The 20097-nt window shown below is 36.8% G+C and overlaps 1 pseudogene; it reads right to left on the reverse strand.

The window, feature by feature from the left end:
• The window catches only part of LOC117079060, a 72006-nt pseudogene extending 55312 nt beyond the window's left edge, over positions 1-16694 (reverse strand).
• Between the last annotated feature and the right edge of the window lie 3403 nt (positions 16695-20097).

Genomic DNA, 20097 nt, shown 5'->3' on the forward strand with positions numbered 1-20097 from the left:
CTTGGCCTCTCAAAGTGCTGGGATTACAGGCGTGAGCCACTGCACCTGGCCGAGACTCTTATTCTTTTACCTTACTTTCTTCCAGATAAATGGAGTCTCTCTCTGTGCTGTGCCACCTGGAACTGGGGGTGTGTTGATGCAAGCACTCTTGTGGCTACCACCGCTGATACTGCATTGGGTCAGACCTGAAGCCAACAGAGCACTGGGTCTTAAGTCCCTGGTTACCACCTATGTGTACTCAAGGTTCTAGGATTCTACAATTAGCAGATGGTGAAGGCAGGCAGGTTTGGGTCCTTCCCTTCAGGGTGGTGAGTTTCCCCAGGCTCCAGATGAGTCTAGAGATGCTTTCTGGGAGCTAGGATTTGGAGTCAAAAACCTTAGAAATTTGTCTGATATTGTATTCTGCTGTGGCTAAGGTGACACTTAAACCACAATATAAAGTCCCTTTCACTCTCCCCTCTCCCTTCAACAGACAGAGGAGTCTATCCCTGTGGGCATACCAACCCTAGCCCACTGAGGTGTTGCAGAGGATTCTGCCAGGCTATCGCTGATGTTCATTTAAAGCCCAAGGGCTCTTCCATAAAATTGTAGTGAATGCTTCCGTGTATCAGACTCACCCTTCAGGGCAGTGGGCTCCCCCCTGGCCTAGGGCAGGTCCAGAAATTTTCTCCAAGAGCCTAATCCTGGGGTCAGGGACTTCACGGGCCTACTTATTGCTCCACCCCACTGTGGCTGGACTGGTACCTAAGATGCAAGACATAGTTTCCTTTAGGTGTCCGTCTGACTTTGTCAAACAGAAGTATTTCACTATAGCCACTGCAGCTGGGAATGTCCTGGGTTGCATCTGTAGTCAGTACATTTCAGACCCCAAGGCCCATGGCATACTTACCTAGGTATCACTGCTGGTTATTTGGAGACTAAGGGCTCTTCAAGAGTTACCAGGTGATTAATCCTCGCAAGACAAGTACTGGATTCTTCCTTCAAGACACACTCATGGTCCTGGGTGTGTCTAGTAATGTCACCTGGTAGCTAAGGTCAGGAATGGGGTCCTCATGACTCTTCTCAGTGCCCTATCCTGCTATGGCTGAGCAGGTATGTATTCAAGATTCAACACAAATTTCTCTTTACTTTTCTCTCTCTGCCTATTAAGCAGCAGGAATGAAACACTTTTATTACTGTGAGCTCCACTCTTGGGTGTTCAAGAAGGGATGGTGCAAGCACTACTTTTACCACCCCAGCTGGTGTCTCCATAGGTCACGTGCCTCCCTAGGTCACGTGTCTCCTTAGTCCTCCGGCTCGAGCCCATCCCAGCACTGTAAGTTGCCTGGGAATTGCAGTCCTTATGACCTAGACTGTCTTTTCAGCTTATTTAGGATCCTAGAGTACTTCTGCCTGTGGTAAGTCTTGCCAAGAAACTCGAGTTCTGACCATTGGGATGGGCAATTTCCCCCTGGCCAGGTCTGGTCCAATTGCTCTCTCCATGCCTGGGCACTGGCTGAGCCCAGCACAGCTTTGCTCTCCACTATGACAGGGCAATACTGAAATCTGTGTAATGTCCCCCAGTCACTCTGCTCTCCCTTCCCTAAGTGCACAGACTCTGTGCTGCATGGTCTTTGCTAGTGCATTCAAGAGGCATGGCACTGACAATTTAAGACTGTCTCTTTGATCCTTCTCATGCCCCCTTTAATGATATAGAGTTAAAGCCAGGTACTGTGATTGCTTACTAGATTTTTGGTTCTTGAGATAGTGCTTTTCTGTGTGCAGATCATTGTTGGAATTTCGTGTTCATGCAGGGTAACAAATCGTGTAGTCTTCTATTCTGTCATCTTGCTCTGCCTTCCTCCAGAGCTTGTATTCTCAAATCATGGTGATTGCAGCAACCCTCCTTTCTATTCAAGTTTCCAGAATTAATCTTTATAATGAGAGTGATCATCACAAAGGAGTATATCTTAGTATATCTTTCTATCTCCATAAAAAGATTCAATATTATGCTTGTAACAGTTGCAGAAGTCCCATGAAATTAACAGCTGTGTCATATTCCTATTAATACATGTTTCGGGGTAATGCTGTTGAGGACATTACCTAATATGATGTTTACTGCCCTTTATATGAAGACTTTTGTGACACATTTCTAACAGATATTAAACATTTGACTTTACAACTGAGTTAGTATTTATTGGAGAAATTTCTATCTCATTACATTTCTCTGTTTCACGTGCAATGCTAATTAGGTCTTTTAATTATGTTTGTATTATATTATTTGCTCTTACTGGCTATAATTAGCATAATAAAGGTCTTTTTAAAACGTACCTTTTAATGCTCTAAAATTGACTACATAATTGGACATAAAACAATCCTCAGCAAATGTAAAAGAACTGAAATAATACCATGCACACTCTCAGACTATAGTGCAATAAAAATAGAAGTCAAGACTATGAAAATTGCTCAAAACCTACATAGAAATTGAACAATGTGCTCCTTCATGACTTTTGGGTAAATAATGAAATTAAGGCAGAAATCAGGAAGTTATTTGAAAATAATGAGAATAAAAATACAACTTACCAGAGTCTCTGAGACACAGCTAAAACAGTCTTAAGAGGGAAATTCATAGCACTAAATGCCCATATCAAAAAGTTACAATGATTTTACATTAACAACCTAATTTCACAACTGAAAGAATTAGAGAAGCAAGAACAAATCAACACCAAAGCTAGCAGAAGATGAGAAATAACAAAAATTAGAGATGAATTGAAGGAAAGCAAGATACGAAAAATCATTCAAAAGATCAACAAATTCAGGAGTTGATTTTTTAAAAATTTAACAAAACAGGCCACTAGCTAGACTAATAAAGAAGAAAAGAGAGAACATCCAAATAAACACAATTAGAAATGATGAAAGGAATGTTACTACTGACACCACAGAAATAAAAACAACCATCAGAAACTACTACAAACACCTCCATGCACACAAACTAGAACGCTTAGAAGAGATGAATAAATTCCTGGACACACACACCCTCTGAAGACTGAGCCAGGAAGAAATTGATTACATGAACAGACCGATTATGAGCTCCAAAATTGAATCAGTAGTAAATAGCCCGAAAACCAAAAACACCCAAGACCTGATGGATTCACAGCCAAATTCTACCAGATGTCCAAAAAAGACGTGGTACCATTCCTACAGAAACTTGAAAAAATTGAGGAGGGACACTTCCCAACTCATTCTATGAGGCCAGCATCATCTTGATACCAAAACCTGGAAGAGACATGATAAAAAAAAAGAAAGCTTCAAGCCAAAATTGTTGATGAACACTGATGTAAAAATCAACAAAATACTTGCAGACTGAATCCAGCAGCACAATAGAAGGCTAATCTATCATGATCAGGTAGGCTTCATCCCCGGGATGCAAGTTTGGTTCAACACATAAAAATCAATAAATATGATTCATCACATAAGCTGAACTGAAGACAAAAAAAAACTTGATTGTCTCAATAGATACAGAAAAGGCTTTTGATAAAATTCAACATTTTTTCATGTTACAGACTCTGAATAAACTAGGAAATGAAGGAACATACCTCAAAATAATAATAGCCACCTGTGACAAACCCACAGCCAACATTATATTGAATGGACAAAAGTTGGAAGCGTTCCCCTTGGAAACTGACACAAGACAAGGATGCTCTCTCTCACCACTTCTATTTAACATAGTTTTGGAATTCCTAGCCAGAGCAGTCAGGCAAGAGAAAGAAATAATGGGCATCCAGATAGGAAGACAGGAAGTCAAACTATCTTTATTTGCAGATGACATGATTCTATATCTAGAAAACCCCATAGTCTAGGCCCAAAAGCTCCTTCAGCTGATAAACAACTTTAACAAAGTTGCAGGATACAAAGTCATTGTAAAAAAAAAAAAAAAATCACTAGTATTTCCACACACCAATAACAGCCAATCTGAGAGCCAAATCAGAAAGGTAGTACCATCCACAATTGCCACACAAAAAATAAAATACCTAGGAATACAGATAACCAGGGAGGTAAAAGATCTCTACAATGAGAATTGCAAAACTCTGCTCAAAGAAATCAGAGAAGACAAAAACAAATGGAAAAACATCCTGTGCTCATGAATAGGAAGAATCAGTATCATTAAAATGGCTATATTCCCCAAAGCAATTTATAAATTTGGTGCTATTCTTATCAAGCTACCAATGATACTCTTCATAGAACTAGAAAAATCTATTTTAAAATTCATATGGAACCAAAAAGCCCAAATAGCCAAGGCAATCCTAAGTAAGAAGGACAAAGCTGGCAGCATCACGTTACCCAAGTCCAAACCATGCTACAAAGCTACAGTAACCAACCAGCATGGTACAGATATGAAAACAGGCAAATAGACCAATGGAATAGAATAGAGAGCCCAGACATAAGACCACATGTTTATAACCATCTGATCTTCGACAAAACTGACAAAGACAAGCAATGGGGAAAAGAATTCCTATTCAATAAATGGTGCTGGGCTAACTGGCTAGCCATATGCAGAAGATTGAAGCTCCTTCCTTATGTCATACCCAAAATTCAACTGAAGATGGATTAAAGACTTAAGTGTGAAGCCCAAAACTATAAAATCCCTGGAAGAAAACCTAGTCAATACCATTCTGGACATAGAAATGGGGAAAGATTCCATGACAAAGACACCAAAAGCAATCTCAACAAAAGCAAAAATTGACATGTGATCTAATTAAATTGAAGAGCTTCTGCACAGCAAAAGAAATTATCAACAGAGTAAACAGACAACCTATAGAATGGGTGAAAATATTTGCAAAGTATGCATCTGACAAAGGTCTAATATTCAGCATCTACAAGGAACTTCAACAAATTTATAAGAGAAAAACAAACAATACCATTAAAAAGTGGGCAAAGTACATGATCAGACACTTCTCAAAAGAAGATGTATATGCGTTCAGCAGGCATATGAAAAAAATTCAGTATCAGTGATCATTAGAGAAATGCAAATCAAAGCCACAATGACATACCACCTCACACCAGTCAGAATGGCTATTACTGAAAAGTCAAAAAATAACAGATGCTGGCAGGGTTGCAGGGAAAATGGAACACTTATAAAGTATTGGTTGGGGTGTAAATTGGTTCAACCATTATGGAAAGCAGTATGGCAATTCCTCAAAGAGCTAATAGCAGAAACACCATTTGACCCAGCAATCCCATGGGAATATAAATCATTTCACCATAAAGACACATGTATGCAAATGTTCATTGCAATGTTGTTCTCAATGGGAAAGACCATGGAATCAACCTGAATGTCCATCAGTGACAGACTAGATAAAGAAAATGTGGTACACATACTCCATGGACTTTCATGTGGCCATGAAAAATGAGATCATATCTTTTGCAGGAACATGGATGGAGCTGGAGGCTAAGTAATGCAGGAACAGAAAACCAAATACCACATATTCTCACTTATAAGAGGAAGCTAAATTATAACTTACAAACACAAAGAAGGAAACAACAAACACTAGGATCTACTTGGATGGAGAGGGTGGGAGGAGGGAGAGAAGCAGAAAATATAACTATTACAAAAACCCTAAGGAAATGGTTTGGGGAAGAACACAGTAAGGCATATGATTAATTTTTAAATTGGCATTACAGTCAATGTATGTTTTAAAAGACATTAGAGTAGGGACAGGATGAAAAGAAGTTTTCTGAAGCTGGAGAGACCCAGACACTTACAAAAAAGGCAGAATCTGGTAGGATGAGAGGAAGGGAATTATTCTGCGAGACCATTTTCAAGGCTGTAGTAACTATGACTTTTGTCTATCCATCCCATTTCCCACCCCTCTTCTTCTGATTCCTCTAGAGAAACTATTCCCTGACTACATGTTTCCTTAGGGGCCTCTCAATGGCAGTATCCTGTCATCTTCACACAGATGAGTACTTACCCAGATCATTCAGTTCACATGTGCTGTCTTCCCAGCTGGGGGACTACTTTAAGAATGAACACATGACCCAAGTGGAGCAAATGAGAGTTTTCTCTGAGGGTAATGCAAGGACATTGGAAGACAAACCTATTTTTACTCGTGGTCGCTAAGCTTGAGAATTCAGTTCAGGGATGTTGTCACCCATCTTGACTACCACATAGAGGGAACTTGTCTGTAAAATAGACAAAGAGAGGCAAAAAGGTAGAGAAAGAAAAGTTGCCTGAATGACAGTGTTTGAACTTCTAGATCCAGATATGCCTGAAGCCAATCCACTTCTGGATATGTTCCCGTGTTATTCGAGTCAATAACTTCACTTTTTGCTGGAAAAAAACAAAACAAAACAAAACAAAAAACAAAACCAATGTGGAAAACAGTGAGTACTTGAAAAGAGGAAACGCTCTTAAGTAACAAGAGAACCAAAACCAAGAGATATGGCAAGAAATATATGAAGTAAGAGTATCTTAGAAAAGTATCTTAGTAAAATTTATTATTGTCTGTTTTGTAAAAACTGCCTATTTTGGAAAAAAAAAGCAAAGTTGTATTTTTTAAAAACCAAGCTAAAATTCTAGATGATATCAACATTGTGGTTGAGGGAGAGTAGTTGTACATCAAAGAATCATGAAAATATATTTAAATATTTATCTTATTAGAGAAATTATGTAGATATTAACATATTTAAGAAGTAAAGATATGCAAATAAATGTTTGGAATATTGGGGAAATCCCCAATATTTGGGTCTGAATTAAGGAAAAATATTCTAAGAACAAAATCAAGATCAAACTTTTAAGCAGCAGAAAAAAATCTTCTGCATTCAAGGGTAGTAAACAGTGGGGAAGAAAAGAAAGAGCAGTAAAATAAATCAGAACTACAAAAAGGAGGCAGGAGAAGAAAACAGATCACTTAGAGAAAGACTTCTACTCTCTCTGTAAATGTAAACCTAAATGAAATAACACATGACAAAGACCAACCACTTTCTCGCTTCCTTCACCTCTACCATCAGTACTCAAAGCTACCACTACTACTGCTTGTCCACAGGATTCTCCCTTTAATCTGCATTTTGGCTTCTCTACTTTTATAACAGTTCCTAGAAAAGGCTATGTATTTTTCTGCTACAAGATACATGTACATAGCTGGAAATACTCAAAGGGAGAATATGAACATTTCTATGAAACAAACACATAATTTTCTGTATAATATCAAATATTTTATCATTTATGTACACCTATAAATGGACTTATTTTTGCATTTTACCTATAACGTACAGACTAGTGTTTTAGAAACTATTGCTCCTAAACTCTAGCTGTCACCACCCTTGCCTATGAGAATGAGCCACTATACTTATGAATAATAAGGTAACATTTGTCAAACTGTTGGTCAATAAAGTGATTGTCAATGAAAGCTGAAATATTTTCCATATTAAAAGTAGTCAATAAATGTTACAATAATCAATCCAGGTTGTGTATGTGGCAACTTTTCAATGTCAAATTGTTTTTCATCTGACACCAAAGATGTTCCTTCACTGCTAGATGATATTTGCTCAGGGAATACAAGCTTAAATTTTTTTCTAAGTTAAACATATATATGACAATAAACCCATAATGAAAACTCAACACAAATTACTTTTAATTCTTGTTTTATATGAATATGAAAAACTGAATGTTGACTACATCATTTAAAAACATATATATCCCCAAATTTCTATGACTGCTTACTCAAGTTTATCATTATTAGTTTGGGGTGAAAACCTGTTTTTTATCCATCATCCGAGGGAAAAATGACAGCAACCAATTAATGTAAACAACTGGAATTCCAAAACATTAATTTTGTGTAAGAGAGTGCAAAGAGAATGGGCAAAGGAGAATTTAGACAGACCTAGTCGCTATTCTTAGTTACATTATTTGGTATTTATGTGATCATCAGGAACTTACTTTATTTCATTGAGTTTCTGTTTATAATTAATAAAATTGTGATCATACCAGATAAAGGATATTAAGTGGATTAAATAAGATATATAGAAAGTGCCTGGCATATAGCAGTTACTCAGTAAATAAGAACACCCTTTTCAAAACTAAATTTTCTTTTCAAAATTAAAAAAAATATTCCTTTAAGTATTTACTGTGAACATATTATCCTAAGGGAGAAGAATAGGTAGATAGAACAATTATGTGGGAAGGAAAATTTCACTGCATACTTTTTGTAATTTTTGAACTATGTGACTGTATTTTATATTTGAAACTAAATAAATGAAATTTAAATAAAAATAATAAAACAGTAAATTGAAAAATATAGTCAAATAAATATTACACATGAAGTCCTAATAATTTTATGTGATTCCCCTGAAAGTAGGGATTATGTCTTACTTATGTTAGAAATGCTTGTTTCTTGTTGCCGTAAAGAAGTAGCACTTGAACATAAATTTAATTTCCTCAGCAAGGCCATTTTTACTTCCTGCAGAAAGGATACACCTGCCAGCAGTTTTGCCACGAGAGTACACTGAACAAAGGAGACAGGGTCAAGACCACCCTACTGCTATGTCTGGTTTCTGTTGGCTGGAACGGAACCTCACATTCTGTATTTGTCCTGATTGGTTAGCAACTTAGAACTGTTTAAAAGAGGCAAAGGCAGAGGAGAACAAAGGAAGGAGGAAGTAACTTGTGGAATGCTGAGAAAGGTAAAAACACCTTCAAATAAGGAAGAGGAATAGGCTATGACCTAATGCTTGCTTGTACCAGTATAAGCATGCCAGGGCAAATATTTAGGCTAAGTTATGGGAGCTAAGAACATAAAGTTCATTGATTTTTTCATTACGGCTAGCAGATATTTAAGAATGTTAGCACAGGTCCTTGAATAAATTTTGCTTCTAAGAGAAGTGACTATTTATTCCTAATTAGATGGGGAGGAAAGTCTTTGAAGAGGAGCCTCTACTTTACTTTTTACATTTATCTCTGGGACCCAAAATTTTTGAACAATGCTTGGCACATAGTAAATATTCACAAACATCAGAACAAATGGATGTAGGAGAAATGGTTGTATTTTTGAGACATCTATGTACATTTTGATCATATATGTACGGTAGAAAAAATAAAACTGAAATTAACTCTCTTATTGTTTCTAAGTACCTAAGTTATATAATAGAATATGAGTACAGCAACTTAATTTACTGGACTATCAGTGTAACCAAAAATAATTGGTTCCCAAATGATATATTTAATGCTTGTGTGTATAAAAATAATCCAAAAATATTGTGATTTGCCATAGTATCTTTTTTAAAAATTATCATTAATTTCTAGAGATTTGTAGAGAAAAGTATATTTCTAACAATAGAAAAATTATTCACAAAGAATAAGGTTATCACCCTTTATGGAAGAGAAGACAAAAGTAAATTATGAAAGAAGAAAAAATACTTTTGCTATAGTGGATTATAAGAATTTATGATTTAAAGTAGAGCAACAAATTAGTGTTAGAAAGGTATCTATGTCTGATTAAATGAATACAAACAATGACACATACATTATGTTCTGAAATTTTTCAGCATCATCACTATAAGTCATATAAACCTTGAGTCCAGAAGAAATGTGAAGATACTATCTGGAAGATTACCTCTAAGTGTTTTTTTAATGCATAACATTTTAAAAAGACAAACGCAAAACACATAAAAATGTTATTAGTATTTCAGTGACAGTGTCAAGATTGTGGGGAATTGTATCTTTCCTGTTTCTATTTTTCACTTTTAAAAATAATTAAATATATGTAACATTTTTAAGATGCCATCTGGGTTTAGAAAAAGTAACCACCCACTGTACACTATGATTGTAGCCAGGTCATAGATTGAGCAATCTCATACATACAGATGCAAATTCCATTTTCAATAGTCCTCAAGAAAAGGGATTTGCAATTAGCACCACCTGTTTAACAAGGGTGCTGTGATTCAGTATATCTACCTTATTTGATAACCTTATGTGCTCTCCTATCTTCTCTTCCCTGCTATCAAATGGAGCACCAGCCACAGGCAGTTGGCTAAACAGCCAGGGAAACTGCTCTAGTCACTCAGGCATTTGCACATGTCTAAAACACTTTATGTCCTTTTGTGATAAAATTACTCAAAACATAAAGAAATGAAGTAGCAGCAATAAATCATGCTGGCGTAGTACAGATTATTTATTCTGAACAGGATGGCTGACAAAGGAACCTGCTGTCACAACATATGAGCACACTTAAAATAATGAGAATTTCTGAAACAACTTGAAAAGAGTAACGAAAGACACTGTCTCTGTTTTATCCATAAGACTGTCTCAAAGCAAATGCAGGTGACAGATTTGATCTGACATATTGATGGTTAAAAAAAAGCAACATGATCTCCCAGTGTGATTTTGCTAGTTTTTATATGAAAGAGTATGGGATTCTGAGTCAAGCAGACTGAGGTTTTATGCTAGCCCTAACATTCATCCCTAGTAAGTTATTTAACCATTTTATTACCCATTTGTAAAAATGGGGACTACAATAGCTACCTCATAGACTGGTAGTTGGGATTAAGTAAAATAATAAAGTACAGAACACATTTTATGGCTATATAAAATTTTTTAGATGTTTGAAATCATTTCTAATTATAAAAATACGTAGTATGTATGGCAAATAATTGGCTCTCAATAAATGTTGAATCATTTTCTTGGTACAGACATAAATATTAAACTAGGGTTTCTTCAGTTTTTTTTTTTTTTTTTTTAAAAAGAAAGGAACTAGAGGTTATCAAGTATCAAGTTCAGACCTCTACCTCTAGGGAGATCTATCACATTAAATAAATATCCTCTGATGACCTTCAGCACAAGGGTACAAGAGGGATTTTTCTCAGTGTCTAAGAGAAAAGAAATTTAAAAGGGAAAATATGATCAATTAAATCCAGAATAGACTAAGTTAATGTTAATTGTAAAAGAAAGACTCACTTCTAAGGACCTCTCTAGTTTAAATGGCTAAAAGCTACAAACCCAGAGTAAGCAAAACTCACAAACAAAACTCATTATGATAGTTAATTTGATGTGTCAACTTGACTGGCCAAAGGATGCCCAGATTAAACATTATCTTGAGATGTGTCTGTGAATGTGTTTCCAGATGAGATTAGCATTTGAAAAGCTAAACTCAGTAAAGTGAATTGCCCTCCCCAGTGTGTGTTGCATTATGCAATCAGTTGAGGGCTTGAACCAAATAAAAAGCAGAGGAAGGAGGAATTCTCCCTATTTGCCGACTGCCTGCCTGCTTAAGCTAGGACATCCCTCGGACTGAGATCTGTACCCTCAGCTCCACTAGTTCTCATGCCTTCGGACTCTGACTGAGTTACAACACTGATTTCCTAGCTTGCAAATGGCAGACTGTGGGACTTCTCAGCCTCCATAATCACGTGAGCCAATTCCTCGTAATAACTCTCCCTTTATATAAGAATTTCTTTTGCTTACTGTCACCGTGAAATTCTTCAGGGAATAATCTGACTTTGCTATGCATGTGTATATGTGTAATATTAATAGTGGATATCATTTGCTTGTTTGATTTTATTCTATTTAATACACAAACATTTTATATAATGACTTACTATGTATCAGGCACTATTCTAAGTATTTACAAATATTAATTCACTTAATCCTCTTCACTCTAATGGTAGGGACTCTTATCCTCAATTTAAAAGATAAGTCTTATGAGTGGTTTTCATCTTTGTACATATCTGTATTTTCTGATTTTAACCAATGAATATTTATAGACACGTACATATACACACAAATAAAATGGTGCACAGAAAATACTAAGCCCCTTTTTGGCAGAATAATGTGGAAGGGTAAAGGAAATAAAGTAAATATGTAAAAATAGCATTTTTACTTTTTAAATATAATCAGTTTATATCCTGTCAGATTCTTTAATTTTATTTCTTACTTCAACTGGCTGTCTTTCTTGTTCATCCTGCTACTAACTCATACAGTGTTTTTAGGGGGAAGGAGGTTGGCTAAAGGAGGAGGAGGTTTACTTCCCCCTAAAAACACTCATACAGTGTTTTTAGGGGGAAGTGAAGGGCTGGGGCAGGGGTGTTTGTTTATTTTGCAGTATCATGCAACCTTCTTTTTTTTATTATTATTATACTTTAAGTTCTAGGGTACATGTGCACAAAGCAAAGTTGTCCATCAACAACATTTTTTAAGCACCTATTATATCAGGCACAAAGTCAGGGCACTTAAGGAGTACTGAATAAGGTAGATACTAAGACTCAAAGTATCCTGCCCACAATAAGTTCACATTCTGGTTCAAGAGCTACATTCTAGAACAGAGCACTGAGAAGGCAGAAATGAAAAATGGATTTAATAATATAACATTTTGCTTTTGTCTTTTTATTCATACAACAGCATAAAATCAAGGATAGAATTCTTTACATTACCTAACGCAGTAACTTACAGTTTACAAAATGCTTTCCCATGTGTTTATTTGTTGTCCTTAGAACAACATATAAAGGAAGAATTATTTCTTTTTTTTTTTTTTTTTTTTTTTTGAGACGGAGTCTTGCTCTGTCGCCCAGGCTGGAGTGCAGTGGCCGGATCTCAGCTCACTGCAAGCTCCGCCTCCCAGGTTCACGCCATTCTCCTGCCTCAGCCTCCCGAGTAGCTGGGACTACAGGCGCCTGCCACTGCGCCCCGCTAGTTTTTTGTATTTTTTCGTAGAGACGGGGTTTCACCGTGTTAGCCAGGATGGTCTTGATCTCCTGCCCTCGTGATCCGCCCGTCTGATAAAGCCTGTTTAACACAGTATGAACCAAAGCTTGAATAGTTTAAGTAACATCTGGAGATCACAGTGATAAAGGGTATAATGATGAAAGAAAGCAAAGTAAGTGAAAATTATCTATGTTAATTCAGCAAACATTTAACAGACATTTATTGAATGCAGGCAGGTCTGACGTAGTTATAATTGTACATCAATGAACTACATAGTTTGTAGTCCTGCTGGCTTTGTAACATTATTCTGCTTTTATGATAGATAGATGCATACATACATGAATACATTATATAATACATATAAAATGTAGACATACACTTATTATGTGTATATATGTGTATGTGTGTGTAAATATATATACACACACTAGTAGAGTTAACTGTTCATATATTTATCTTTTCTCAATAGGGTATGAACTCCTTGATAATAGGAAACATGTTTCATTCATCTTTATGACTTCAAGACCTAGCAAAATACCTGTCATATAATAAATACGTGATAAACGTTTTTTAAGTGCATAAGTGAATTATAAATTCTCTGTATATTAACACTTTAGATGGTACATTATCTGAAACATAGGGACACAGTTTAATTTAAATATATGTGTTAACTCTCATGAAAATGTTTCATTCAGGTATTTGTATTAAGAGAATTGTTGAATATTGAAAACCTGAGTTTTGATTCATAGATTGAAGATATTCAATTCTTTTTTTTTTTTTTTTTTTTTTGAGACGGAGTCTCGCTCTGTCGCCCAGCCTGGAGTGCAGTGGCCGGATCTCAGCTCACTGCACGCTCCGCCTCCCGGGTTTACGCCATTCTCCTGCCTCAGTCTCCCAAGTAGCTGGGACTACAGGCGCCCGCCACCTCACCTGGCTAGTTTTTTGTATATTTTAGTAGAGACGGGGTTTCACCGTGTTCGCCAGGATGGTCTCGATCTCCTGACCTCGTGATCCGCCCGTCTCGGCCTCCCAAAGTGCTGGGATTACAGGCTTGAGCCACCGTGCCCGGCCAGATATTCAGTTCTTAATAAAGCATGGTTACAAAGCTGTCAACCTCTTCTGTTACCAACTAATTGCAGTTATTCTTTACTGCCAGTTTTTCTTTGATGTGTGTAAAAAATGAATGGGGCAGTCATTGAAGAAGCAATATACTAGCAGCAGCCAAGAAAGAAAAATGTAGTAATAATAATAACTAAATATTCCAGACTAACTGCAAAAATATGAACATCAGCAAACAATTATTACAATAATGTAATATAGGACACAACATAAAAAACTACAAACAAGTTTAAATTATTCTAAGCAGCTGTTTCACATAAAAATGATACAACTGAATGTTTTCCAGTAATGCATATATTGATCTAATACCATAAAAAATATTGATGTCTACTGGGGGAACCAGCCCCCAATATTTCAACATAGGTTCTTTCTACTTTCCCTAAGTGTCGGCCAGTCTGAGAAATAAAGAGAAAGAGTACAAAGAGAGAAATTTTATAGCTGGGCCTCCAGGGGTGTCATCACATATTGATAGGACCATGATGGCAACCTTGAGCTGTGAAACCAGCAAGTTTTTATTAGGGATTTTAAAAGGGGAGGGGGTGTACGAACAGGGAGTAGGTCACAAGGATCACATGCTTCAAAGGGCAATAAAGATCACAATGCAAGGCAAAATTAGAATTACTAATGAGGGTCTGTGTCCCACTGTACACGCATTGTCTTGATAAACATCTTTACAGGAAGCAGGGTTTGAGAGCAGACAACTGGTCTGACTAGAATTTACCAGGCTGGAATTTCCTGATCCTGGTAAGCCTGAGGGTACTGCAGGAGACCAGGGCATATTTCAGTCCTTATCTCAACCGCATAAGACAGACACTCACAGAGCAGCCGTCTATAGACCTACCTCTGGGAATGCATTCCTTCCCCAGGGTTTCAATTATTAATATTCCTTGCTGGGAAAAGAATTCAGCGATATTTCTCTTACTCGCATGTCCATTTATAGGCTCCCTGCAAGAAGAAAAATATGACTTTATTCTGCCTGACCCTGCAGGCAGTCAGATCTTATGGTTATCTTTCCTTGTTCGTTGAAAATTGCTGTTATTCTGTTCTTTTTCAGGGTGCACTGATTTCATATTGTTCAAACACACATGTTTTACAATCCATTTGTACCATAGCGGTCCTGAGGTGATGTACATTTTCAGCTTATGAAGATAACATGATTAAGAGATTAAAGTAAAGACAGGCATAAGAAATTATAAGAGTATTGATTGGGGAAGTGATAAATGTCCATGAAATCTTCACAATTTATGTTCAGAGATTGCAGTAAAGACAGGTATAAGAAATTATAAAAGTATTAATTTTGGGAACTGATAAATGTCCATGAAGTCTTCACAATTTTTGTTCTTCTGCCTTGGTTCCAGCTGGTCCCTCCATTCAGGGTCCCTGACTTCCTGCAACAGATGTCCTTTAAGAGTTCATCAAGAAAGTAAAAAGAGAGATCAGTTTTACGGTGGAGAACTACTGACTTCACATGCTATAACATAATGATTGTCAACCCAAAATAGTAATCAGTTAAGCTCATTTTATTTGGTGTAGAAAAAATAATCATTTATACCTTTCTTCATGCTTTAAATTTAGATGAAGCGTACTTTAGGTGCTTTTAATTTATGTCAATCTAGTGCTTTTCAAAACCTAAATGCACCTGCTCTTTTATGTAACTGGGTGCCAAATTTACAACTCTCTTCATGGATTCAGGCTCTCCAAAGTTACTGAGCAACTGCATGTATACTATCTAGACCTCAAACAATTTCACAATCCAGAGTTACCTGTAATTAATTTTGTTTAATCATTGTAATAATAACAAATTAGGTACTTTATATAAGGCATTGGGGAAAATAAACTGGTGAGGAAACAAAACATTAAGCGAACAGTAAATAAACTATGGCTGGTTCCAGACAAGTTGGGTATGCGCACTCCACTTTATTTTCTCTACTAATTGCAATTTTAAAACTCTAGACAAAATTCAAAAAGCAACTAATAGAAGACCTTACAAGAGAAAGAAAATAAAGTGGACTGGATAGGAACTTCAAGAGAAAACCCCTGGGAGTGAGTGGGAGTGAGATCCTTTCTTTTTTTTTTTTTTTTTCGAATCGGAATTTCACTCTTGTCCAGGCCTGGAGTGCAATGGCATGATCTTGGCTCACTGCAACCTCCGCCTCCTGGGTTACGGCAATTTTCCTGCCTCAGCCTCCCGAGTAGCTGGGATTACAGGCATGTGCCACAATGACCAGCTAATTTTGTATTTTTAGAAGAGATGGAGTTTCTCCATGTTGGTCAGACTGGTCTGGAACTCCCAACCTCAGGTAATCTGCCCACCTCGGCCTCCCAAAGTACTGTGATTACAGGTGTGAGGCACTGTGGCTGGCCCCTGGGTTTTTTTTGTTTGTTTGTTTTGCCCTCTCTATACCCCAGCATGGGCACTAAAGAGACCCACAACCCAGAAACATCAACAGACACATACTAAAAAAAAAAAAAAAAAAAGTCCCAAGGAAAGCCTGCTGTCTCTAGCTAAAGGATCAGAAAAGGACAGCCAACAGAACAAAAACATTTTGATTGTACTTGCCTGCTCCAGGAAAACAGGATAAAAAGAGAGACTCCTTCCTCTCCCCACGGAGCACTGCAGCTTCCCAGATTGTGAGCAGAGAGAGCTCTGTCCACCAACCACAGCCTGAAAAACAAAGCAGCACTCTCTCAATACCTGTGGGGATTGTGGTAAGAGCCCTTTTATCCTTGCCCTGCAATAGTGAGAGAGGCCCCTGTTCCCAGATACAGGTTCTCAGCAGAAACTGTATTACATCCTTGCCCTTCAGTAATGAGATAGTACCTCTTCACCCCCAACCCGCACCGGCTGCAACTGGGTGCTGCAGCCAACAGATTGTGGACAGACCCTCTCCTCCATCCCCATGATGCAATCATGAGCCAGAATACCATGTCTTCTCAATTAGAGAGCTGAAGGAGGATTACTGAGAGTGTTAGAGGGAAGAATTTTTATAATCTGCATATGAAGTCCTGGACAGATCCCTGAACAGACAATGCAAGAAGCTGACCAAAATCAAAACAGCAAACACTTTAAGAACTCAGCAGTGGTATAAAATAACTCCCAGGTTTTAGATTGGCTTCGGGATAACACATAAGTGGGGCAGACCAGAAGCACATTGGAAAGGCTTTGAAAACTAAACTGACATTTGAACTGCAGCTCACAAAAATAAGCAAAGATACGTATATGTCATCTAACAGGAAGTAAAAAATAGGAAGAAGGGTATCATAAAATAATATGTAAAAGGTACAGGATACCATTTAAAACTACTTGTCATATTCAGAACTAGGAAAATTTCAATTTCAGTGAAAAAATACAATTAACATATGCCAACACTAAGATGATATAGATGATGATTAATTCCAAATATTTTAAAGCAGCTATCATTAAAAGGCTATCACTTTAGAACTAAAAAATGGAATAACCAAAAACCATACTAGATGAGCTCAATAGCAGAACAAGATGAAATAGGAAATAAACTATAAACTTGAAACCTGAGTAATACCAATTTTAAAATCTGATGAACAGAAAAAAGAAATTAACAAATGAACCATCTTGGATACTCTGGCAGTACAAAGGAAGGCAGGGAGAGGGGGAGTAAAATATCTAATATACGCATCCTCAGAGTCCCAGAAAAAAAGGAGAAGAGTACAAAACTAAAAAGAAGTTTTGAAGAAATACGAGCAGAAGCTTCACAAATTGGGGGAAAGTCATAAACATACAGATTCAAGAAACTGAGTGAACCAATGTCAGTCCAAACCAAAAGAAATTCTGGCTGAGATACATCATAATCAAATTTCTGAAAACTGAAGACAAAAAAAAAAAAATAAATTCTCGAAAGCAGCCAGAAAGAAATGATGCCTAACATAGGAGTAATAATATTTTGACTAGGAGAACAGCAGCAGATTTTTTCGAATGATAGCAGATTTCTCATCAAAACCCATAAAGACTGGAAGTAAATGGTTACATTTTTGAAATGCTGTAACAAAAGAACTGTAAATTCAAAATCTTAAATCTATCAAAAATATCCTTCAAGAGTTAAGGTGAAATACAAAGCATTCTCAGATGAAGGAAATCTAAGAACATTTGTTATCCGCAGGCTTGCTCTAAAAGAATGAATAAAGGCAGTTTTAGAAACAGAAGGATAGGAAATAATAACAGGAAACTTAGAACAACCATAATGAAGAAAGAGCAATAGAAAGAGTAAGTATTTGGGTAATTATGAGAGAATATTTTCCTTTTGAGTTCTTTATGTTTGGTGGCTGAAAGAAAATTACAACACTGGTGGGTTTCTCAAAGTATATAAAGGAATATTTAAGACAACTATATAACAAAGAGGACAGGTAGAGAGGCTTATAAAATAATAAGATTTCTGGATGTGGCTGGGTGTGGTGGCTCACGCCTGTAATCCCAGCACTTTGGGAGGCCAAAGTGGGCAGACCATCTGAGGTCAGGAGTTTCAGACCAGCCAAGCCAACATGGTGAAACCCTGTCTCTACTAAAAATACAAAAATTATCTGGGCATAATGGCAGGTACCTGTAATCTCAGTTACTTGAGAGGCTGAGGCAGGAGAATCACTAGAACCAGGTAGGCAAAGGTTGCAGTGAGCCAAGATCGTGCCATTGCACTCCAGCCTGGGCAACAAGAGCAAAACTCCATCTCAAAAAACAAAACAAAACAAAACAAAAAAAAAATTTCTACATGCTACTTAGAGTGGTAAGATGTTGAAAGACTATGATAAGTCACACACACACACACAAACACACACACATATTCCTAGAAAACTATGAAAAGAGATGTGCCCCAAACACTACAGATAAAAGAAAATGAAGTACTAGAATAATAAAATATGCTGCAGTAACCCAAAAAAGAACAGAAAAAAAGGAACCAAAAAAAGAAAAACAGAACAAGTGGAACACAGCCCAAAATATCATTCTAATGAGCAGTGAATTGAGCTGTTTTTGTTTTTTTAATATACTTGTTGGCTGCATGTATGTCTTCTTTTGAGAAGTGTCTGTTCATGCTCTCTGCCCACTTTTTAATGGACTTGCTTGTTTTTCTCTTGTAAATTTGGTTAAGTTCCTTGTAGATGTTGGATATTAGATCTTTGTCAGATGCATAGTTCACACATATTTTCTCCCATTCTGTAGGTTGTCTGTTTACTCTGTTGATAGTTTCTTTTGTTGTGCAGAAACTCTTAAATTTAATTAGATCCCATTTGTCAATTTTTGCTTTTGTTGCAATTGCTTTTGGTATCTTTGCCATGAAAACTTTGCCTGTTCCTATGTACAGGATGGTATTGCCTAGGTTTTCTTCCAGGGTTTTTATAGTTTGGGGTTTTATATTTAAGTCTTTAATCCATCTTGAGTTGATTGTTGTATATGGTATAAGGAAGGGGTAAGGAAGGGGTCCCACTTCAATCTTCTGCTTATGGCTAGCCAGTTAACCCAGCATCATTTATTGCATAGATACTCTTTTCCCCATTGCTTATTTTTGTGAGTTTTGTTGAAGATCAGATGGTTGTAGATGTGCACCCTTATTTCTGGGCTCACTATTCTGTTTCATTGGTATATGTGCTTGTTTTTGTACCAGTACCATGCTGTTTTAGTGACTGTAGCCTTATGGTATAGTTCAAAGTCAGGTAATGTGATGCTGCTGGCTTTGTTCTCTTTACCTAGGATTGCCTTGGCTATTTGGCCTCTTTTTTGGTTCCATATGAATTTTAAAGTAGATTTTTCTAGTTCTGTGAAGAATGTCATTGGTAGTTTGATAAAAATAGCACTGAATCTAAATTGTTTTGGGTAGTATGGGCATTTTAATGATATTGATTCTTCCTATCCATGAGCATGGGATGTTTTTACATTTGTTTTTGTCTTCTCTGATTTCTTTGAGCAGTGTTTTGTAATTCTCCTTGTAGAGATCTTTTACCTTCCTGGTTAGCTGTATTCTTAGGTATTTTATTCTTTTTGTGGCTGCTCTGAATGAAACTATGTTCTTGACTTGGCTCTCAGCTTGGACATTGTTGGTGTATAAATATGCTGTTGACTTTTGTATGTTGATTTGGTATCCTAAAACTTTGCTGAAGCCATTTGCTAGGTCTGAGCTTTTGTGTAGAGAGTATGGGGTTTTCTAGGTGTGGAATCATAAGTTGGCAAATAGAGATAGTTTGACCTCATCTTTTTCTATTTATATGCATTTTATTTCTTTCTCTTGCCTGATTCCTCTAGCTAGGACTTGCAGTATTGTGTTCAATAGGAGTGGTGAGAGAGG

The sequence above is a fragment of the Trachypithecus francoisi genome, unplaced genomic scaffold (assembly GCF_009764315.1).
Source record: "Trachypithecus francoisi isolate TF-2019V2 unplaced genomic scaffold, Tfra_2.0 Lachesis_group7, whole genome shotgun sequence".
Taxonomy (NCBI): Eukaryota; Metazoa; Chordata; class Mammalia; order Primates; family Cercopithecidae; genus Trachypithecus; species Trachypithecus francoisi.